Below are 26,336 nucleotides of genomic sequence, written 5' to 3' on the forward strand. Positions count from 1 at the left end.
TACTATAATTGTTAAGAGTGCGTGTGTTGCGAAATAAATCTTACGTGTGCTACGCTAATATTAAACATGAATCCTAATCGTGTGCACGAAGTGTCATAGTATCAACAAGATGAGGAAGATGGAGTAGATTAATGGAACGGGGGCTAAGGAAGATCCAACCTGCCTGCCAACACTAAGGTAATGAGCATGTTATAATTTTGTAATATGTAATTGAGGACGTCATGACGAATTCGTGGTCAATTTTAGGACTGTAAATTCATGCATTCTTGTATATAAAAATTTCACGTACTGGATGGTATAGTTATGTTTTATCCGTCGTTTGCAGTAAGCGTGTGACTTTCCCCTCTTTAAGAACAATAATTGAACAAGAAATGCACCTATGCAAGCTAAGGGCGCCAGTCTTTAAGTTGATGACTTAAAAACAATAATTTATAATAAAACTTGGACGGACTCTCATCACAGTGCACTAATCATTAAGCAGGAGAATTAGAAATCAAAAGGCTAATTAAGGCAGACTGATTAAAGTGAACTAGGAAAATACTATTTATTATATTGAATATAAATGACGACGGTTTGACGAGAACTGAATTTAAAATAGGAAATGAATTTAACAAAAAATTGAATGACTCTACTTCGCGAAAACTTGCAATATTTTTAACTCGCTTGCTCACCATGTAGTCTTGTTCTGCTGGTCATTGGAAAGCTTCCATCCTTGTTGCTGGAACATCGCCGGTCGTCTTTGAGATATCTTCATCTACAGCTAAGTACCATTCCTGCCTTGCAAATTGCATCAACCACTAATTGGATGATGGCTTTGAAACTATCACTCCCTGTTATGCTCTATCCCATATCTTGGAGATGAGCCCTAAATCATAGTTTGAAAAACCTCCTTGGGTTATGTGGAGAGGATACTCAATTAACAATCCTTCCAACTTTACTGAAACTATGCACTGAAGTTTCATTTCTATCTAGTTTAATGCTACCTATTGTCTTAGACTGGTATAAACTGGTCTAATACAGAGCTGTTCGTACTTCCTGATGAGAGTGGCTATACACCCATCATTCAGAAATTCCTAAGTACCACGTCGTGGTAACGAAGTAATGAATGTAGAAGTGATAAACTATCACACTAGTCCACTATGGTACAACAACCATAAGACAAGTTATCAGACCTAAAGCGAAATACAAGATAGAAGAAGATGCCAAGAGCTCCAACACGCCCTTTTGTAACCTTTTCTGGCTCTAATTACAGGTCGCTACTCGTGGTCCAATCAGTTGACACGTCTCTCCCCACTCCAGATATTAAAGTTGATGGATCCCAACCATGATATCAACTGTTCTTCTATTAGCCCTTTCACTCAGTATCCATGGCAACATGACGCTCCTTTGAAAATATAGGCGGTGATCAGTTTGAATTATTCTGGTCGAAATACAGTAGATGTGGTTACAACGCTTGAACACGTGCTCGCTTTTCCCAGAATTTGATGTCTAAATTTGTCCTTCCTTCTTCCTCGGTGATGTGGCAAGATAGAGGAAAATCTACTGCAAGTTAAATTTAAACGAATGTCGCAAGAATCTAAGTTAATATTAGGATATTCAGCCCTCGTTTACAAGTCGTAGTTACAAAGTAATGAAATGATAGTGAGCAAATGATCAAACATGAATTATAATAAAATTACATACGAAGATAAATATCATGACGTTAAATTCCTGATTAATTACACATAATAAAATTAACATAATTACACTGTGACGTCTGGAACGTTACAAGCGTTAGGAGAGAGACCAGGACAAATACATCTGACGACTCGGGATGTAAAGGTCCTGGTGTCAACATAATAATAACAAATAATAATAATAATAATAATAATAATAATAATAATAATAATAATAATAATAATAATAATAATAATAATAATAATAATAATAATAATAATAATAATAATATTCGTATTTCTCCCTTAAATTCTTCTCACATATTTATTTGTATCATTTTGATATGAGTTTATTTGTTTTGACATAATATTGAAGCCTAATTTTCTGTAGATATTTCATGCCCAGTGTAATTTCAGATTTTAATGTAATAATAATGTAATGTGTAATGGTGATATTGTGATTTTCGTGGATGCCGCCGAGCTATCATTTTATTTAACTAGACACGATTACGGCACATCCAATTTCATTTATTCTGTGATCACATTCTAGATAACCGTTTTCTTTGCATTTTATATCCTTATATTGGTAGTGTAGCGTTTAATACGCGATTTTGTTTTCTTTCGGAGTACGCGATTCGTGTTTTCAGTAGTCGTGCATTTGACAGGCAATCTTGTTGTTACCGTCATAACTAAAGGGGGAATCATTGCCGGTCAGCTCTGAAAATTCATGGCAGCACGTAAATGAGAGATGAAAGATCAAAGTACGTGAACAAAGAGGTAGTAATGTCCCTGATGATAATAATCAAAGAAATGGAGAATAGAGGCTAGAGGACCATGTCGTGTAACGGTGTCGTATTGATGAATATGTGAACGACACAGGGAATTAATAAAACATTGGCCCGGAGAAATGGACGAGAATACGTTGACAAGTAAATGCTACGATGAGAATAATGAGGTGAATATGAGGATTAAAAGATAATCAGTTTAACTAATAGAGTTAAATCTACGACGACATATATGATAATTGTAGGCGGAAGGCTTATATATTCAAATACTTTCCAGGGACGACGTAACACTCGGAAATATGCAAATCAAAGGCCGAGTTGAGACATGAACAGAGCAAGCCAGCAATGTGTATTTTTGAAAGTCATTTCTGATCATGATGATGTGTAATTTTCTTAATCATTATTCCTTAAAGTTGAGAAATATCATGTCCAGACATTCACGTCTGTTGTCAGGAGATTGCCGTCAAATCCACCTCAGTTGGTACTTGAATTTCAGCCTGACAGCGATGTTCTGCATTTTGATTTCGCGTGTTTCATTTAAATTTTATATGGTAGTGATCACGCTTATTTTGTGATTTTCTTTCCTATTCTTTTAGTTCCTTGTGGGATATTTTTGTCACTGTGTTTTTTTAAAGTGGTGAGATTGAACGTACGTGAATATTGCTGTGGTTACATGATTTTAATAATATAGGTGTAGTTAGGTCATTTGGGAATTTATTTCTTTGAGGAGGACATTTGCTTCTCCAGTACCATGTATATTTTGTAAATACTAATTTCAAGTGTTAGGTTAGTAAGACCACGGATTATTCATTAGTCAGAATCAAATTAAATATTTATGCTTAAAGGCATCCTAATCGCTAAGATTTTGGACCCCACTACAATTTAATTAGGAAAATGGAACCGACCTTTAATAAGAAGTTATGTGATGAATGCCGCAAACTGAGTAAATAAGATGGAATCTGCCTCCATCAACAATGATATCATGCAATTTTGGTTATTCACAGTTCAAATCAAGACAGCGGCAAGCAAGCTAAAATTAATGCTGTAAAAGGGTCGAGTTCATTAAATAAAAATCAAAACTGAGACACTTGGCCTAATTTAGTTATTTTAAGTGTCCAGACTATCACAGCTAATAATGAGTAAATTGACAAATAACTGAGTGTTCATAAACAATGTTTGATGTGGTAAATTTTCTTTGTTCAGCCACCAGGTATTTATGTTATGGCAAAATTATACGAATAGTAATGAGATACTATGTTCATGGAATTTCTTTATTGTTATCCATGTTTATTTTACATAATTGTGGTTTTACAGTTGGGTAGTTGCCAAATTAACAAGTACTTGGAATCAAAACTTAGGATACCCACAAATGAAATCAGTGTAATTAATTAATCAATTAATTTATAATTTATGCAAGTCAAATTTATTTAAAATGGCGGTTTAAATGTAATTCAAGAGGTGTTATTCATGTACGGTGAATCTTGGTTGATCTCTGGTCTGTTGTTGTTGTGTCATGCAAATTGAAGACACGAGTTCGATTTGTGATGATCATTTATTTAATTTTGTTGACCTTAGGTCAGGTTCATTAAGGCAGATATTAGATTTTTGTTGTTGTGAAGACTCGGATTGTTTTATTTCCAATAATTTTATTTTAACTTCACTTTATTTAAATTTTCAATTCATTACTTAATTTGCAGATTTTGTTAATAAATTATTTTACTTATTTCAATTTAATTCAGTCTCGTGAGTACCGTTATTTGGTAGTTAGTTGACCCCGTCTTTCACTCCCTCAACCCTGATCATGTGGCCCGACAACTCCGAGGAAGATGAAGGACGTAACCACACCCAAGAAGATGAGAGTCCATGTGAGCGGTAGGTATTATTTGATGTCTTTACTTACAGAAGCACCCGGGGCAACAATCAAGCAAGAAGAATACCGCAACGCCTGCCTTAAAAGGGCACAATATATATTCACTGATGTCGTCTTGTAGCGATCGAGAAAGGGTGTGTCTTTTATTGTAATCAGTACTCCCCACACCGACTTTGACTGGCGGTAGGAATGGGGTCCTTCTCCAACACCTGTGTAACTGGCATTAGTAAGGAAGGCCTACCATTGTAGTGAATAATTCACTTCTCGATTTAATTGCAGAAGGCAAGGGAGCATGCATTGTTGTTTAAAAGTCCCCTACCCCATTGCGTTTGGCTGTAGGCAAGGGTACCTGCCCTTATAAACAAATGTATCCATCTAAAATGTGACTGGTATTAGACATAGTGGCCTGCTATTTTGATGGAAACTCACCAGCTTGGTGTGACTGGTAGTAAGCTGGTTAGCTGTAGGAAAAGTGGCCTGTCATTATAATGATAACTGCACAACTCAATTTCGACTGGTAGTAGGGAAGTTGCCAAACATTCTAACGAAAACTGTAATCTGTCTGGAAGTAGGAAAGGGGGCCTGCTATTGTAACGAAAACTCCCAAATCGATTGTGACCGCGCAGTAGGCGATGGGGTCTGCAATTATAATGAAAACTTTCCAACTCGATTGTGAATGGCTGTAGGCAAGTGAGCCTGCCGTTATCATCACAAATCCGTAACAAGCACTTTACATTGGAAACACCGTATTGGGAACCTTCCTATGCTGTTTCTCGGATAACGCTAAGAGACATGCCATTTTAAAACAATCTTATTTACTGTATGTACAGTATTTACTTCGATATTCGAATACAATCTAGAATACCGTAGCGAAGCACGGGTACATTTGCTAGTTATAAAAGAAATCTGTGCACGAGGATATAACCGTTGAATATAATAAGTGTGATAATAAGACCAAAGTTGTAAGTGATCACAATATCTCTGGGTCACAACAATAGTCCAACCCTATTTCGCGCATAACGTTAGCACTTTAGCAGATCAACTTGCTCCAAATCACAAACAAAAAAAATCTGACATTAGGAAGTTGGCGTACCGCCTGGTTCTTCACATATTCGATAGGTGAGAAATTAGGTGACCGAACAGGTGAATAAATGTGTGTGCAAATGAAATTTATCTGGATGGTAAAGGGTTTCTGGTATCACAACCAGTAAAAGTAGCCGTAAGACTTTTTCAGGATAACTCTCCTATTACTACCGGTGACAAATGATTATGATGCCCAATAACTTCACACATCATGCCAGCAGGAGGGAGGCAGCTTTCCGAAACCTAGCAGAGTGGTCATCCAATCTCAAGGAAAAGCCTGATTCGTCGTTGAAGACAATATCTCATCAATCTACACTTTTTCCTCTACTAAAGCCACGGCAAACGAAGGTAACGATGTTGAGGTGTTAATGGCAAAAATCTCAAGGATCGTCCAGGTTTCAAATATGCTTATGCTAAGCGTTTGGGAAAAATGAATTGTCTAAGTGGAACTGTTTCTTTTCTTTTTTTTTTTTTTTTTACATATTTGGAATGTAAACTAAGAAATCATTGGATCTGTTTGTGCATGTCTGATCATAATACCCGGTTTATAGGTCCGTTTCGATCCAACCTGCCGCGTACATCTACCCCGATGTGTCCATAGCTCAAACGCTATCCGACCATGTAGTCCAAATGAATGAAGTAACATGCAATTTGGTATGTACCCCAAGATGACTCTCGTGACCACGTATAAATTAATTAAAGTGTCCCCGTATGTTATTTGTACATCCTTAACCGCAAGAAACTTTAATCTTTCGAATATGGTAAGTAGTATTAAGTAACTTTATGCTTCATCTCCCAAAAACTCAGAATTGTATTACAGGAGATACATATTTTCCTTCTCCTCGTTCTTCTTCATCATGTCGTTCCCAGTGACGGAGTCGCTACGGAACTTCACCTTGATCTGTGCGGGGGTACAGATGTCGCGCATCAAGTCTCTGTGTATCAACTTGTTGTTGCTTAGAACGTGTGGGGATCATATTTTCAATTCTATCGGCTTATGCTTTCAGAACATGTCCAAATCATTTTCATGAGTTGTAGATCATTTTCTTTTGGATTGGCGCTACACCAGATGATTTCCATACATCAACGTGAGAAATCTCATCAGCAGCAAGTATAGAGCCACGCCACTCGCAGAGAGCCAGGGTCATGGACTTGAATTGTTTCTTGCCGATCTGACACCATATGTCAGATTTTCCTTCTGATAATTGAGTTCATATTGTGGCAAACAACATTTTCCTATTCCAACTTTGTGTAGAGAACAACCTTATTTTCGGTGACTAGCATGATGTCGTCAGCGTAAAGAAGGGTGTAGAGCATCGGCCCTTCTTCGTGTGCGTAATAGTGCCAATCAAAGAGATGCGAGCACTTGATCGTAAGTTTGGGAATAATAACCGTACTGAGAGACTTGGGCGTAGATTATTCGTGCCACATAAAGCATATTCGAACTGACACGGTACTCCGAGACACCAATTGCCGAAGTGTCAGCTAAACCAGATCACGTGGTGTGCGATGGAGGGTCTTTTTAGAGGTCCAGGAGAGCGGATTGTAACTGCTTGTTCTTTTCTTGATGTTCGTGAACTGGGAACGATGCATCATAGATTACATAACTTCTGATGTTAGTTTCAAAACCAGGATAGCGTTTGGTCATTGTGACTAATATATTTATTTATTTATTTATTTATCTATTTATTTAATGACAATCTGCTTTACATCGCACTGACAAAGATAGGCCTTATGGTGATGACGGTATAAGAAAGAGCTAGAAGTGGTAAGGAAGCGACCGTGGCCTTAATTAAGATACAACCCCAGCATTTGGTCTGGTGTGAAAATGGGACACTATCAAATGGGCTGCCGACAGTGGGGTTCGAACCCACTATCTCCCGAATGCAAACTGATAGCTACGTGACCCAAACCGCACAGCCACTTGCTCGATTTGCCCATCTTAGGAATCATTTGTAGAGTAAGCACTTATAACTATGTCAGACGGCAGTCATCATTCTTTTAACTCTTAGTTTCTTTTATTATCTACGCTATTAAATGAAAATTGAAGTTAAGCGATCTTCAAGTGCCGAAACGGAGCTGACGTATTTGATCACCTAAAAATACCTCCCGACTGAACCAGGATCGAATCTGCCAACTTGAACTCAGAAAGCCTGCGCCTTAACCCTCTGAGCCACTTAACCCGGCTAATTTCTCAAAATCGCGTCATAGCTTAAAGTGCATGGTGGCCCTTCATTCTTCGCTCAATTATGCTTAGACTACTTGAAAAATTGAGCTAAAATTTGGTATAGATACGCCTCAGATTTTCTGTTCAAAAACAAGCCTATTCGAATTTCTCAGTAATTAACTTCTTATAAATGGTGGCCATTAATACGCAGGTATGTACTGAAGTTACGCATGTTTGTCCCCTAAGAATCAAATACTGAATGTATTTTGGATCTTTAATTTAAGACGATCTGTGTACCTGGTTTACTTGTTAATGAATATTATTATCTAATACGATATTATCATTTATCGGTGATCATATTTCTTAAACTCATTGCGATTCGTACACTTGTACAGCTAAAAAAGTAAAAGTAAACTCGTGTCCTCGTCTTGAGGCGGTACAACTATGGAGGCGAGCTGCAAGTACCATTCCAATCACATACCAGCCCTCCTACCATTCTTAAATTTCTGGCAGTACTGGGAATCGAACCCGTGATCCCCGAGAACGGCGGCTAATAACACTAACCGTTACGCTCCAGAGGCGGACATTTGTGCAACTAATTTAAGTATATAAAAAGACACCTTTAATATTCCTTTAATATTCTACAACAAACAGCCTAGGAAGTCTCCGTGGCTCAGGCGGCAGCGCGCCGGCCTCTCACCGCTGGATACCGTGGTTCGAATCCCGGTCACTCCATGTGAGATTTGTGCTGGACAATGCGGAGGCGGGTCAGGTTTTTCTCCGGGTACTCCGGTTTTCCCTGTCATATTTCATTCCAGCAACATTCTCCATTAACGTTTCATTTCATCTACCAGTAATTTATCATTGCCCCAGAGAAGTGCGACAGGCTTCGGCAGCCGGCACATTTCCTATCCTCGCCGCTAGATGGGGTCAAATGAATGGAAACAGGCTGTGGACTTTCATTTTTATTTTCATTTCAAACAGTCGATGACAATGTTGAGCGTAGTCTAAAAAAAACAAAGAAAAGTACTGTTAATAAAAGAATAAATGATATCCCGATCATACATCAATCAATCAATCAATCAATCAATCAATCAATCAATCAATCAATCAATCAGTTCCAACTCATCTGCATTTAGGGCAGTCGTCCAGGTTGCAGATTCCCTATCTGTTGTTTTTCTAGATTTTCTTAAACCATTTCAAGGAAATTGGAAACTTATTGAACAACTTCCTTGGTAAGTTATACCAATCCCTAACTGCCATTCCTAAAAAAAAGGATATTTGCCCCAATTTGTCCTCTTGAATTCCAGCTCTAACTTCATATCGTGATCTTCCCTACTTTTAAAGACACCACTCAAGCTTATTCGTCTACTGACGTCATACCACGCCAACTCTCCACTGACAGCTCAGAACATACCACTTAGTCGAGCAGCTCGTCTCCTTTCTCCAAAGCCTTCCCAACTCAAACTATGCAACATTTTTGTAACGCTACTCTTTTGTCGGAAATCTCCTAGAACAATTCAAGATGCGTTTCTTCGGATTTTTTTCCAGTTCATGAATCAAGTAATTCTAGTGAGGGTCCCATACACTGGAGCCATACTCTAGTTTGGGTCTTACCAGTGACTTGTATAACCTCTCCTTTACATCCTTACTACAACCCCTAAACACCCACATAACCATGTGCAGAGATCTGTACCCTTTATTGACAATCATATTTATGAGATTACCCCAGTGGAGTTCTTATATTAATATCTAGGTACTTGCAATGATCCCCAAAAGGAACTTTCACCCCATCAGCGCAGTCATTGAAACTGAGATGCCTTTTCCTATTTGTGATACTCACAACCTGACTTTCAACGCCGTTTTTCATCATACCACTGCCTACTGTTCATCTCACAACATTATCGAGGTCATTTTGCAGTTCCTCATAATCTTGTAACTTAATTATTACTCTGTACAGAATAACATCACCTGAAAATAGCCTTATCTCTGATTCCACTTCGTAACTCTTGATGATGAGGATGAAATGATGATGAAGACAACACATACACCCAGCCCCAGTGCCAGCGAAATTAACCAATTAAGGTTAAAATTCCCGACCCTGCCGGGAATCGAACCTGGGACCCCTGTGACCAAAGGCCAGCACGGTAACCATTTAGCCATGGAACCGGACAATATTTCGATGATAGACCTTTACTAACCCACAGCTGAAAAAAATGTTTTTCTATATAGGCAAACTTGTACCTGAGAAAACAAAGATAATGGGAATGTTACGATTGAAGTTTAGAAAATTACATTATTTGAATAAATTCACTGATAGGCCACTTGATCGTCGTTCTACTTGACGGTCTAGTTTTGAGAGACGATCAACGATACGTTGAACACACGTAATTGTTGAACACATATAGCTTGAAAAATGATGAACATGTACCCTCTGACAAAACACATGAGAAATTACAATGAATTAAGATAATACCTCAAATTCTTTAACGTATTTCTTCAAATACAAAGAAAAACCACTTTTCAAGGGCTTTTTCTGATAGAGATGAAAATACAGGACCGAGCTCCAGTCCACTGACGACGATGCAATTCATAAAATTGGTCCATCTACTACAGGAGCCTGGCAAATTGTCCTCATACACACATGACGAGGGTGTGGCTGGGGCCGAGCCTACTCATGACAGATCTTTATAAAGCATAACGTGATAACACCGCCGTCATATATTTTAATCCAACTGAAGCCACGTTCTCATCACAGTCCCTTAAAATTTCCCATATGTTCACACATTCCAACTATCTTTCACTCCTTGTTTCCAACACCAGCAGGCTATTAACAAAAGAAGATTACCCTCACTCAACAGTTCGCATTCTTGTCCTCCACAATTTACTAAGTATCACGATCAATATAATGCGTACAACACTCAATACGAAAATATTACTTATAAATTACACACAGTAATGGTTACGATGAATGTAACCTACATATAACACACATCTCACATGAGAAGGGAAGACACGGAATATCGTATGATTACACGGTCATGCCATGTAAATGTTCTACATTTATTTTCCGCTAATGTAGATTGGGAGAGGAAAGGTGGCCTTTAAATTTGATTAAACGACAAGTGTTATACTTTTCATGGAACTGACTGCAGTGGCGTTTCTTAAAGCAAGAAGGAATCGAGATAATTAATTTACCTCCCTGCGGGGATAAACAAGCTCGTTGGAAGCAGGATTTCTCAGGCACTTTGAATGAGAGACCGCCCTCCTAATGAGTAGCCACACCTATTTGTTCACGCTTCAGAAGAAAAACACGGGTTGTTGAGCCAAAGCTGCTTTGATCGATTAATCATCTCACCTTGCTCCCATATCTACGTGGTAATAAACCGCTTGTTGTGATAGGAGTGATAATTACGGCGCTACCCTAATTCACTTTACATATGTAAGTGTAAAATTCTACAAAATAAAATCATGTTGCTATTGAATTCTAGAATAATAATAATAATAATAATAATAATAATAATAATAATAATAATAATAATAATAATAATAATCGTTATCATCATTTCAGTTACCGCGCCAAGCATTTCGACAGTGCATTATTTAGGCTGGCTATATATCAATTTTACCTTTCAGTTTTACGCTACTCAATGACAGAAATTCCGGAACTATATTGGTGATTTATTGCTATGTGTTTAAGCAACATTTTCACTTCACGATACACTGCATCACTGCAGACATTTATATCCCAACATCTCGAATTACTTCTCCATTCTTCGGAATTCAAACTATAGTACCTCTGCCAGATTTCAGTCCACGAACTTTGGATACGAGAGCCGTCTATTCACTACTAATCCACAGCGGGAGCTAAATAGGATTAGATGCCTTGTATACATACTTGCTTCAATAGCGGGTGATCTTAAATGAATAGAGGTTCCATGGACGATAGATGGAGTTTATCGTGGAAGGCAAGAGGATGAGAGACATAATCCGCTATCACATGTCAGATTACCTCAGTACCATCTGAACTACAAACACGTATTGTTATCTCTTGTCAGATTACCTCAGTACTATATGCAGAAAAAATACCTATTAGATATTTTTTATCTCTTGTCAGATCACCTTTGCAATTTATGCAGAACAAACACCTAGCCGATGTTGTTATCTCTTGTCAGACTGCCTCAGTACTTTATGCAAAACAAATACGTATTCGATATTGTTATCTCTTGTCAGATCACCTTTGCAATTTATGCAGAACAAACACCTAGCCGATGTTGTTATCTCTTGTCAGATTACCTCAGTACTTTATGTAGAACAAACACCTAGTCGATATTATCTCTTTTCAGATTACCTCAGAACTTTAAGCAGAACAAACACCTAGCCTATGTTGTTATCTCTTGTCAGATTACCTGAGTACTTTCTGCAGGACAAACACCTAGCGGATGTTGTTATTTCTTGTCAGACTGCCTCAGTACTTTATGCAGAACAAACACCTAGTCGATATTGTTATCTCTTGTCAGGTTACCTGAATACCTTCTGCAGAACAATCACCTAGTCCATACTGTTATCCCTAGAAATCTTGTGGACCATTAGCTAGTCGAGCATCTCTTTCCAAAAACATTCAACATTATTTTACATTCACCCATGCTAATCAGAATGTTGTAATGAATGCCACTTTGTAGAGCTACATTGATAGGAAAGAAAAATGTTTCAACGAAGTCAGAATAGAACTGCACAAACGCAGCGTAGTTTGGAATCAACAAATACCCGCATAGTATTTCAAGCTGTAAACCAATAATGAGTACCGCTTTGGTGTGTGCGGTAAAATGACATGTGGTGGAATGGATGTACGATATAATAAAATATGCGCTCACATGTACAGTCCGTTTCTAACCATGATCCTCTTTAAAAATGAGAAGCTGTTTGTTGCATTTTTAATTATATCACACAGTAGGTTTTATACTTCCAATGAAATTCCACTTGAATTTAAAGGTGTGAGTGATAATTCTGATAATATATTTCAATTTATTATGGCCACAATTTGTTCCCATTGGAATCCATTGTCCCTTCTCTAACTATGGATAGTGTGAAATGCATCTTCTCCAATTGTTTGGGTTGGAAATGTACTGTAAGGAATATCGTTATGAATGTTAGTATCATGTTCATATCTAACGTACGGTAACAAATTGCACATCATTTGTAACGTTAGTCCTGCCGTCCACTTCCAACTCATAATCAGGGATCTTCCAAAATCTTACGAGTATTGATATTCTGCGTTACTTTCCATCTTGTCAATTCTGTGGAGACTCCCTCTTCTGCTGAAGCGCAGACCCAAAAACAAAGTGGATGCTCCCAGTGTCTTGCTCTTAATCGAATCCATGGACGAAACTTTCACGGAATTTATTGCCCTTTGGCAAATGATTCAATCGGTTTGGAAATATTCATAGGAGTCTTACGGATTTTACTGGCTCGTTCCGCAACACTTCATAACACGAAACACACAGATCTCACTTTTATCGCCAAAGTAAAACCGAATCCCTAATATGATATATAATATTCCTATAGTATCTTTCTCTTGAAACGTTTGCTTCCTGTACTTTAATAGCAGGCCTATCACATTTACCCATCGATAAAACGCGCGCATCACTGTTAGGGTTGGCATCTGCTCAATCATTTGCTTTTCATTTCAGTCCCAGTTCTAGGTCATTTCTCCATTATTAAAATATTTTAACAAACAAATTAAAACTGCAGTAAACTTACGATATACTGAGCGTTAATTGAACAAGGAAAACTTCATAATATCCACGAAATACCACACTTTTGTCCATTCATTGAATTGTTTACTGATTTTCAGTATCTAGTTAAATTGAACCATATATACTCATCTCTATTTTATTATAATTAACATTATTTGGACAGTTTTAATTTACTTTTAAAAGTCTGCCAAGGACAACTGTCCATTGTTCGTGAGCCATATGATCTACAATAAGGGCTTGAGCGTAGAAATTACAACTTACATTCAGAGAGAGAACTAAGTTAACACAAATTTAATTGTATGAGTGATATTGACTGGTAAACTTGTTCACGCTAGTTGTCGCTTTCAAACTAAAAGCTAGTAAAAATGATAAGCCCACAACAGGCCAAGGGAAGTACACCTGTCACCCAATTCATTATTTTCTAATGCTCACCATAAGTGTTCTTATCACTTAGATTGCGTCTCTCGTCAGTGGACAATGTCAGGAATCCATGGAAATCAGGTTTTAATCCTCGAAAATAGAAGACAACAGTTGTATTAGGAGGGTAATGAAGGCTCCAGAAATCTATACATTCCTGGATGATAGTTTGCTAGTAGTACTTCCTCTTGAAACAATTAACACCGCCTATACGGGCCTATTAAATTATTATAATTAGATTGCTTTACTTAAAAATATTGTTATAATTTACTGACGATCAAGCACAGGATGTGAAGTATAAGTTCTGGTTTCATTCTCCTTTGTACAACATAGTTAGATAATTTCTGTTTTGTTGCCTCCAGTGTCAAAGCCAGTGAATTAACAAAGTGCAAAAGACTTCCTGCTATGATGAAAGAGAAAGTGAAACTGAAGAGAAGGAAGTTTCAGTTCCAAAGCAATCAGGGTATGGTAGGCATCAAGTGGATGGACAGCAAACTAGTCTCAACTTTCACTAGTAAAAGCAACTATATTTGCACTACAACGCGTTCAAGTACGAACAACGAGGGAGCATCCTAAATGATGTAACAATTTTAAAGGCATTTCTACAGTACACAGAAGTTGAGCGGAAGGGACCGAGGATACTATAATCTACTTGGGTTTTGTCTTCAGCTGGCAAGGAAATTGAGAGTATGTTTCTACAGTGGAAACCGTGAATGTATATCATGATTCTGATCTTCAAGGGAAAGTACAAATTACCAAAGTTGATGAACTCATTTTTGTCTTGGAGTAAATTTGTGGACTCTGCCGTTTGTGGTCTACAAAGTACAGTGCAAGAGAACAAGGTATATTCGCAAAGCATGCAATGTTCCACTGTGCACTGATTCACGTTTCATAAAGTTTCACTGAAAGTGGGGTAAGTGGAACTTCAGATCAACATACGTCACTAATACTAGAATCAATGATTTCATTATTAACATTAGTATTACGGACTTGTAAAACAAGGTTACCTCTTGAATATTGTGCAAATATTGCGGAGAGTTGGACGTATATATCCCACCATTTTTTCTCATTTCATAGGTGAAGAAACAATACCTCGTATGTCATAATGCTCTTTCTATGCGTCAGTTTCCTTAAAACTGATCACGCCTCCCCGTCACATATGGATATGCAGTCCAACAGAACTACATTCTTTGTATTCATTTTCCTATGCAAACGTGTAAAGGAAAAAATAATCTTAAATACAGTACACTGTTATAGTGCATAAGGACGTAATGCAAAAACGTACAGTCCTACAGTGCGGTACGATAAGGTTCACACACATGCAAAGGAAAATAAACACAACGAAGATTGTTCTGGTGAACTTCACATTCAAATGTCGCTGGCAGGCGTGACCAGTCTTAAGGAAAATCATGGGAAAGAAGAGCATTGTAACATAACAGGTTTTGATTCTTCAACGACGATTTTTTGAGTCCACCTTAATCCCCAAACTTCACTTTTGGACCATTGCTACGAATTCATGGCCTGGAGAAAGTTCAGAAGTAAAAACAATTCTCTACTTTCTTAAAGAAAAAACGGTGAAAATTGTACTGAGTGTTGTAAACAATATTTATATTCAAACTCTCTTCTCAGGAAGACCCACAAGTTACTAGTGTAAGTTAAGCACATCAGCAATCCTATGAAACATTACCATTACCACCACAACAACTATGAATGTCATGATTTCAATATTAGGCATTTTCTCAGAGCATATCGATGGCTTAATTCTAAAACCTCGTATATCCTAATGCTCTTCTTATCCATCACTTGTCAACATGATTTTGCGGTAAAATAGAAAATATATTATTCTTATGGAAATCGTTGCCCTGATTCCAAAACTGATGCTATTTTGTTCCTATGACGTCTAGGTTTGACTCAATTCGGTGTTTTAGTATCTGCATGAATTCATAAGATGTAATGTTGAGAGATATTCTCGCGCAACATTTTTTGGAATACAATTATGTGATTTGACTTGTTATTGTTTGCATTTTATTATAGGTTTATTGCTGTCTAAATTTTCATTCTGTAGTTGGGGGTTTCCTGGTAAATTCATAAAAGAAACTTTTCCAGATACGCAACAGACCGCGAGGTATGTAGGATTGAAGATAAGACAGTTGAGCGCTTGTCTTTCATGTGATAAAAGCCCCAGCCCTCATGCAATGTTTATGACGGACTGATAAAGCAGTTTCCTCTCAAAGATAACAGTCCGAAAGTCTTATAATAAAGAAGATTAACTTATATTTCGTACGGATGTTTCAAATCTTCTACGTCAATTGGGGGAGAAAGAGTGTGATCCTAGTAACTGGCGTGTTTTTGTTGACTCTTCCAAAAGAAGTTTAAAGGGTGTTTAGCTTCATAATACAAATGTTATGGCATCCATACCACTTGCACACTCCACAAAAATGTCTGAAACATACGAGAACTTAAAGTTAGTGGTTGAAAACATTAAATCTCACGAGCATGGGTGGAAAATTAGCGGTGATTTGAAGATCATTGGGTTTTTGCTGGGACAACAAAAAGGCTATACAAAATTTCTCTGTTTCCTATGCGAATGGGATAGCAGGGCACGGGATAAAAATTGGGATACAGTGAAGTGGAAAGAAAGGAAACAACTACAACCAGGATCCAAAAATGTCTTGAATGTAAGTCTTATTGACCGTGAAAAAATTCTACTTCCACCCTTGCACATCAAATTAGGATTGATGAAACAGTACGTCAAGGCATTAGATGAAAGTAGCCTATCCTTCCAATATTTATCCACTAAATTTCCCTCATCAGATGCAAAAATAAAAGAAGGCGTATTTGATAGACCACAGATTCGTAAACTGATGAAGGGTAAAATTTCACAGATACGATGACCAAAATTGAGAAAGAGGCATGGAACGCATTCAAAGATGTAGTGACTAAATTCCTTGGCAACATTAAGGACCCTCAATGCAAAGAAATTGTAAAGAAAATGTTGGTAAAGTTTAAGGAACTCGGTTGTAATGTGAGCCTTAAGCTTCATTCCTTAGCTTCGAATCTGGATTATTTCCCTCCAAATTTAGGAGCTGTCAGTGAAGAACAAGGTGAAAGGTTTCGCCAGGATCTCAAAGATGCAGAACGACGCTATCGGGGACGTTGTGATGTGAATATGATGGCCGATTACTGTTGGTCGATTGCACGAGACGACCCTTCTAGAGATTATTCAAGAACTTCAAAAACCCGGAAATTCCACGGAAGACGGGAAAAGATGGAGGTGTGAATCTAACCTGCACATGATGTAAGTAACACAACTATGTATGTTTAATCATGCAATTTTTATTCAAGGTACGGTTATATTAAAAGCAACTGTACAGTCGAAACTAAATAGCCGCTTTATGTTTCAGTTTCACGAATTTCAATATACATTAAAAATATAATACAAACCATCTGCTTGCTTACAAAGCAGAATTTATGTGTATTTAATGCGTGGAAAACATGATTACGTTTTGCAAGCTGAAATTTACATTAATATATCAAATTTAATCAATACTAAGTATCAACAAGTTTACGTAAGAAGAAAATAACATTTTGTAAAATTGCCACTAAACCAGACGTGATACGCCAAGACTAATTTTTTCTCGAATTCTGTGTTAATAAATTCATAAAACCCACCTATTTTCGTTTTTACCGCACATAAAAAGTTTTTTGCAGACTACTGTTATATTCCTTCAAAGTGGTCACGCCTCCCAGCCACATGTGTATATACAGCTCATCAGGATAATTTTAGTTGTGTTCATTTTCCTATGATTAAGTGCAAAGGAACATGAACCTTAAGTACTTTATACTGTAGGAGTGCGTAAATTCGCTTGCAAACAATATCCCTACATTACGACATAGCAGGGAAATGAGCACAAAGAAAATCATTCTGATGGACTGCATATAAATATGTGGTTGGGAGGCATGACCAATCTTAAGTAATATCATGGGGAGGAAGAACATTGGGACATACAAGGTTTTAAAAGTAAGCCACTGATATGCTTTAAAAAGTGGATGCGATAATTTTGAAACATCGAGTATATCATCTCGGAATTTGAACTCAAATCGATATTCGAAAGTGTCAAGAAAATTGTTAATATGGCAGTCAAATTAATTTGAAGTGATACACAGTGAAATCAATGGAAATTTTACGGTACGCTTGAGAGGTTCTGGTTTACACGTACAGCACTCTAGTTTACAATACCGACTTCAAAGGTGAAAGTTTTATTTAATTAACTGTAATCAGCGGATACGTTGGTATAGGGAAACGTTTGAAACAGTTAATTCCAAATAGCTTTGAAAATTAACCATTGAGCAGCAGTAGCATTAATTGGAAAGCTTAAATTACTACAGAACACAAAATAGACCTGAAAAATAAAATGTATATTCCAATGAACTGAAAGTACTTTTTATCTCGAATATTGTCAAGACGATAACTGTCCGGACAGTAAGACACCAAATATTGGAATATTACATGGTAACGTGATAATTTCCTCCGTTATGCTATTTGGGTTTTTTGGCCAGAGTTCTTGCCTTCGATATCGGGCAGCTCCTCAGCTGACCTCATGAGGCAGAATACAAACCATTTTAGCCGTCAGTCCTGAACTGAAATCTCTGTAAGAGCTTTAAATTGAAGTCAGAGAATTCTGCTGACATTCGTACATCACGGAAAATGTCTTCAAAATCAAAAGAGCCAGTAGAGAATATCTGCGGACACACACACAGGGAGAAAGACAGGGGGAAGAAACAGAGGGAGCACGTCATAAACATAACGAGACGATGTTGAACCTTTGTGTGCCGTAGCAGTTTGTATGGATGCTGTCTTTCTCAGGTGGCTTTTCCATATCTTTGAAAGGACTGGAGAACGATCTGAGTCGAACATGTGTACATGTCCCATTCGTACGGTCGAATACTCTCATTCAGGCAAATGCTATGTCCAGGTATGTATACGTGCTTCAGTGATGATTGATGTGGTGTTTAGTGAATACATGAAGAGTTGTTTGTCAATTTCTTGAGATGATTCGATGACTGGTAAGTGTCCTGTACGATGAAAATAAAAAACCTTTCCGTAAATCATTACCCATAAGTTCATATGCCATGCATCATTCGACTCGTACAGCTCCATAGATGAAAGGTCTATGTATGTCCTTCTTCCTTCTTTCTTCCTTGGGGCCACGGGTATGATTTCCGGATTCTGGATTCGTTTGTTTCTGGGATTGGGTACATATGCTGTCGTCCCAAACATTTTTGTAGCTCACAAACCTCATACATGTTCCTCGAGCAAACTAACACGCAGTTTTCTATACATAGCAAACACCATCCACCTTGATCAGAGGGTCTCCATTACAAGGGATGCACCAGGCTATAATTGCCACATTAAATTGTTTTAAAAATTTATATATCAAAATTCATCCCTTTCTTAACATATCATTTTTGGGATATGTCAAATAGATTTCTTGATATACATCGTCTAAACTGATCAACGCTTAATGCATATCTCTTGATTTTCCAATGTATTACGTTCACTCTTCAGTATTTTTCAGTTCCTTTAAACATAACACGTGCAGACATGTAAAACATATTTTTGGTAGCTACAGTAGGTCTCAGTCACCAGTTTCTCTCTGAGTTACATTTATCGCAAGATTGCAAGCTGTCTCTAATTGTAAATGATTTGAACTTCTTTCAAATAATTTTTTATATCAGCCAACATTATAATGAAGTGCTATTTTGTTAAGTTAAAAGAAACTGTATATATTTCCGTTTATTTTACACACAGAAATAATTTGATCATTGAGAATTTAGCAAAGGCAATTAAACTGTATCGCAAATATTCACGATCTACGGGTGAAATAGTCTGCCATGTGCTTCTACATATTTATTTCAGTGTCTTTTATGTGCAAACGCAATAATTAACTTCAAGGGAATTTTGAACACTATGACGAATGTTATTTTTCTGATGGGAAAGTTGTGAATGAATGTTACTTTTGAACCAATTTACACTTAAATCATGTGTTACCCTTATTCTTCTATTTATTATTTTTCCAAAATTCATGGGGTCTACAGTTAGTATGTATTTTGCTCAGATTTTATTTCGGATGTCTTTCCAGACACCAACTCCCTATACAGAGAGGTATTCACTATTGCTTGTTTCTGTGTTGGTTGGTAGTGTGGTGTGGTGTGTTGTGTTTAAATGAAGGGATGTGTATTAAGACGAGCACACATACACAGTCTCCGAAGTAGTGGAATTAAACATTGGAAGTTAAAATTCCCGAACCTGTCGGGAATTGAACCCAGGGCTCCATGAACCAAAGGTCACTACGCTGACCGTGCAGCCAAGGAACCGGAAATACGTTATTTATTATCCGTTCATACAAACCTGTCAGATAAATGAAAATGCTGAAAATATCGAAAATTTGTTATGACTTAATAGAATAAGCTAAGGTTTAAGCAGTACTTTTGATGAAAATAGAACTATATAACTCGATGTTATTATTCTGGGATGTTCAAAGTTAAATTTGAAATTTTATGTGCCAATAAGTGATAAAATTACACACAGATAAAGGAAGTTACGGGAGAAAAATTTTGAGTGAGACCTACGTTCCTACAAATATAGAATTGAAAATATCGGAAGGGGCTTCAAGATTTTTTTTTTACCGAGAGCGATTATGTCAAGGGTTACTTAACTATCGATTAAAACTAAGGAAAATAATAATTTAATTTTCTCGGATCCTGCTAAATCACCTTGTGTGTCAGTTATCCTGTGGAGAGGATAATGTTATTTTAATAACCTCCTAAATTTAAGTGGTGGGGAATAAAATGTCGGCTTGAGAGATTAAAACAAACACATATACCTCACTCCCCGAGTCAGTGCATTTATCCAGATACGGGTATTATGACCGGCCATGTCTGGAATCAAACCCGCGAATTCCTGCACTGAAGCCTAACAGATAATTTATTTCTGCAGAGTAAGGATGTTAAATACATAAGCCTTTGATAACTCATTAAAGAAAGCCCCGGACCTCATTCCTGATAAGACATGTTGTTCCCAGTGACCGGTCTCAGTCTGTTCCTAGGCGTGTATAATATGAAGCATGAGCGATTCTAGAAATGTCATTCCGTAATAATAATAATAATCGTATGGCCTCAGCTACCGTGTGCAGACATTTCAATTTGACGCCATCTGGCTGTCTGCTCGTCAATTTCGACGTTCCGTTTTACTCTAGGCCTCCACTAGATGGCAGACCGAGTAAACCGAAACTCTCTTGGGCGTCTATGGCTGAGATTTAATTAATTTGGTCGGGTAAACACCAAATGTGTCACCAGAGATCTTTTACATGCCGACATCGTACGACATGGAGTGTCGAATGGACTTTTTTCCGCCCTTCAAAAATCCGACTACCTCTGCCGGGTTTGAACCCGCTATCTTGGGATCCGGAGGCCGACACTCTACCGCTGATCCACAGAGTAAGAAGTCAATCTCTGTGATGAATGATTTGAAAGTGTCTCTCATAAGGTTGTTTGTGTGAGCGTTCCAGTGGGCTTGGTGGCTCAGTGAGCAAATATTTTTTTTTTGCTAGGGGCTTTACGTCGCACCGACACAGATAGGTCTCATGGCGACGATGGGATAGGAAAGGCCTAGGAGTTGGAAGGAAGCGGCCGTGGCCTTAATTAAGGTACAGCCCCAGCATTTGCCTGGTGTGAAAATGGGAGACCACGGAAAACCATCTTCAGGGCTGCCGATAGTGGGATTCGAACCTACTATCTCCCGGATGCAAGCTCACAGCCGCGCGCCTCTACGCGCACGGCCAACTCGCCCGGTAGTGAGCAAATCAAGCGTAAATGATCTCACTCTTCATTTCCATGGTGTCCGACTCGTTGGCTGAATGGTCAGCGTACTGGCCTTTGGTTCAGAGGGTCCCAGGTTCGATTCCCGGCCGGGTCGGGGATTTTAACCTTCATTGGTTAATTCCAGTTGCCCGGGGGCTGGATGTTTGTGCTGTCCCCAACATCCCTGCAACTCACACACCACACATAACACTATCCTCCACCACATTAACACGCAGTTACCTACACATGGCAGATGCTGCCCACCATCATGGGAGGGTCTGCCTTACAAGGGCTGCACTCGGCTAGAAATAGCCGCACGAAATTAATTAATTTCCATAGTAGGCCTCTTGATGGACAGCTAGGCTACCTGTGAAAGCCGACGGTGGAGCTGTAGGAGACTCAATCAACCCACGGATTTTTTCTTACTTATGGTGACGATGGGATAGGAAAGGCCTAGGAGTTAGAATGAAACGGCCATTGCTTTAATTAAGGCACAGTCCCAGTATTTGCCTGGTGTAAAAATGGGAAACCACGGGAAACTATCTTCAGGGCTGCCGACAGTGGCATTCAAACCAACTATCTTCCGGATGCCAGCTTACAGCCGCGCGCTCTTAACTGCACGGCCAACTCGCCCAGTAAGCCTTCGGACTAAATTTCAGCGTATACGTAATATATAAGAAAGCATACAATGAATTAAAATCATGATCTGAGTTTTTGTAAATCTATCGAATCCAACAATATCACTAATTTCAAATAATTCTTTAAAACCAACCGATTCGTTGGTTAGTCCTTCATGCCCCATGCTCGAAACTGTAGGATTGAAGCTTGGAGTTACTGTAAGTGTTTAAATACGGGAGACTCATGTCAGCACATTAAGTTAAGCTTTACAGAAATTTCAGGGAAAAATTCGATATATCCTAAATAACAGGGAACGGACGTAAAATATACGGTAGGCCTGCAACATTATTAGCTTTTAGTTACACAGTCATAAATAATAGTCGCCTTTACTGCAATGCGAACGTGCAAAATTTTAACACAAGGGGCTAACTACTGTGCCAATCAGTCAGACACTTCTGTTGTTACTGGGTGATCAGATTATCTGTGAAACGAGTATACAGTGTGAGTTCATTAGCGTACGTTCCCATCCAGCCAAGAACTTGATTTCACTGTTAATATCACGACAGCAGTGAGACTGGCTAACTAAATACGATTTGTTTACAGTGACATAATCTAAACCAACTTCCCATTAGGGGTATCCCTCGCATACTTTTCGTGATAGGCGCCGGACATACAACATATATCTGACCTAGAAGTGGCATTATCGAAGTTAACTCCGCTGTACGAAAACATAATCATTCTTGGTGACTTCAATACTAATCTCCTAGTTACAAGTAACGAATCAACACACTTACAAAACTTATTCCATGGCATGGATTACAATATACTAACACTAGATGCGACTAACCATGTTCACAGAATAAACCACACGTCTCACACACTGATTGACTTTATTATAACAAACAATCCGCAGAAAGTGGTAAAACATGGACAGCTTGCTGTACCAGGTATTTCGACCCACGATCTCATATACTTATGTTACTCTCTCAAGGCGCCAAAGTACAAAACCAGGTACGTAATGCGAAGAGACTTCAAGCATTTTAATACTGAGATAATACGAAATGAAGCATATCAATTGCCGTGGAATGACATACTACTGACTAATGACATTGATGATAAGGTTGACAGACTGAACTCAGACTGTATGACAAACACGCCCCGAAGAAGCAAATTCGAGTTTCTCACCCTCCGTCTCCTTGGCTAACAAATTAAATTAAGTCGCTCATGGCAAATCGCGATGCATGGTATGGGCGATTTAGGCGAACTGAAAGCACTAGTGATTTCGAAAATTACCGTATTCTTCGAAATCAAGTTAAGAAATTAATTTGTAACAGCAAGTATAAATATATTCAAGAGATAACAAACAGACGAAATTCAGCACTAATATGGAAACATTTGCATCAGATGGGTATAGGTCGCAGCCTGACCATGCAGACACCCAGTATACCACTTGATGATCTAAATTCTCATTTTACGAAAGCAGCATACACTAATAATGATATTACTGACAATAATGACTATGATGCTAACTATCCTAATAATGATAATGATAATAATAATAATAATAATCATCATCATCATCAACCAGTTGATGACCTAACTGATGATGATATTAACGCCATAAATGCTCATTCCCGAGTAAATCAAGTAAAATTCACTTTCAAAAAAGTTGGGGCGAACGATGTGAAGCGTGTAATTTACTCTCTCAAGTCTGATGCTCCGGATAATGACGACATACCATTATCTTTCATAAAAAATATTATTGGTGCCATATTACCTATTCTGACGCATATATTTAATCATTGCCTCCTACAGGGAGTATTCCCAACTGTGTGGAAGCACGGTATCGTCATTCCTATTCCTAAGAAGAATTCTCCTAGTTTACCATCAGATTATCGCCCTATATCCATTCTCCCACCCCTTTCCAAAGTACTAGAACGCTTGGTACACGAACAAGTCCTCACTTACTTGACTAACTTCTCACTGCTTGACCCTTACCAATCTGGTTTCAAGAAAGGACACAGCACAACGACTGCCCTACTGAAAGTAACTGATGATATCCGACAGGCAATGGACACTCGACAAGTGACTGTACTGGTTCTACTTGATTTTTCCAGTGCTTTTGATACTATTGTTCCTCAAGTGCTACTTTCAAAATTGGATTCATTAAATTTCAGCAAGACGGCAATCAACTTTTTCAGTTCGTACCTCAAAAATCGCCGTCAGTGTGTCAAAGTAAATAATAGAAGATCTGAGTGGCTTAACAAACCCCCTCGGTGTCCCCCAAGGGTCTGTACTTGGACCATTGCTGTTTGCAATTTACTTACACGATGTTGCCAAATCGATTACACATTGCAAGTATCATCTTTATGCTGATGATATGCAGATCTACTACCACTCGAGAACTGATAAAATTCAGAGTGCTGTAGAAAAAGTTAATGCTGATTTAAGTCTCATAAGTAATTTTGCATTCTCAAAATTAATCCTCTTAAAACGCAAGCAATAATCATTGGTACTTCGAAAAACTTACACATCTTAAAACAATACGAAATTCCTCCTGTAGCACTAAACAGTACCATTATTCCATTTTGTGAAACAGTTATGAATCTTGGTGTGGCTATAAGCGAAACATTGAACTGGTCACAGCATGTGATGAAAGTGTGCCAAAAGGTATATCAAAGCCTGCATCCTCTGAAGCGGTTTAAAAATATATTTCCTCGGTCCTTGAAAACAAAGCTCATTCAATCACTCTTGTTTCCAATTCTCGAACACTGTGATACAGTTTTTATTGATATCAATAACGAGCAAAGCATGAGACTGCAACGTGCCCAAAATGCATGCATCAGGTATGCATTCGACATACAAACATACGCCCATGTATCCCCATTCTATACACAATTATCTTGGTTACGACTGAATGGCAGACGTAGACTCCACGCAACTACTTTGGTGAATCAAGTGCTTTCTAAAAACACTCCTCCTTACCTATCCACCAGATTTCGCTACCTTAGTTCCCTGCACCTGTTCAATACCAGGTCAGGCTGTACGCTAGAAATTCCTGTGCATCGAACCGCAACCTACAACAGATCGTTCACTATCACCGCCACGAGCTGGTGGAATGAACTCCCCAATGACATCAGGGAAGCTAAATCTAAGACAAAATTTAAAATCCTTTGCCAGCGTCATCTTTTAAGCACTTCCAGTCTTTCTTGAGTGTGAATGGGATGCATGAATGAGAGTGAATATGGTTGTTTATTGCAATGTGTACCTGTATATAATTTAGTTATACTTTACTCACCTTAGTTTAGTTAGTGATACTTTAGTTGCTTTAGTTATACTTTAGGTTGTAAAGATTTAATATGTTTAAATTTTATGACGCTTTAATTAATTAATTAATTAATTAATTAATTAATTAATTAATAGTTCACCCACTCACTATATACCTCACATCGGTGGTTTTTTTGTCTTGCCAGAGTTTTCGGCTTTTGAAATGTCAATGTATGCCATCGGTAGGCCAATGAGGAGTTACGCCGAAATGCCGGGATATCATCCGAAGTTCTAAACTTCGTACAATCACAGGAGATCAGACTATTTTAGTCACAATTACTGAAATGACAAATGCAGCCGGTTACAAGTGAATGCAACAAGTAAGGAAGAAGATAAGTGTGGAGGTGGGTGAAGAAGATTTCCCTGGGCGTTGAACGTCCGATTGTGGATCACTATCAATGATAAAGCAATCCTGACATGGGAAGTGGAAAATACGAATAACTTGTCGTTGTTCGGGCAAAAGGTTATATATCACAATGCTCTTCCTATCCACTGTTTCCTTTAAGACTGGTCACTTCACCCAGCTACATGTGAATATGCAGTCCATCAGAACAATTTTCTTTGTGTTCATTTTCATATTCTGATGTCTAAAGGAAAGTGAACCTTGAGTACATTATACTGTGGGTGTGCGTAAATATGTCATGCAAACATACTCGTTCATTCCTAGAGTGCTGCATGGTAAGGTTAATTTTCTTTATACACAAGCAAAGAAAAGTGAACACAACGAAAATGTTGTTCTAACGGACTACATAAACCTGTGTTCCTGGGAGGCGTGACCAGTCATGAGGAAAACAA

Source organism: Anabrus simplex, chromosome 1 (assembly GCF_040414725.1).
Source record: "Anabrus simplex isolate iqAnaSimp1 chromosome 1, ASM4041472v1, whole genome shotgun sequence".
NCBI lineage: Eukaryota > Metazoa > Arthropoda > Insecta > Orthoptera > Tettigoniidae > Anabrus > Anabrus simplex.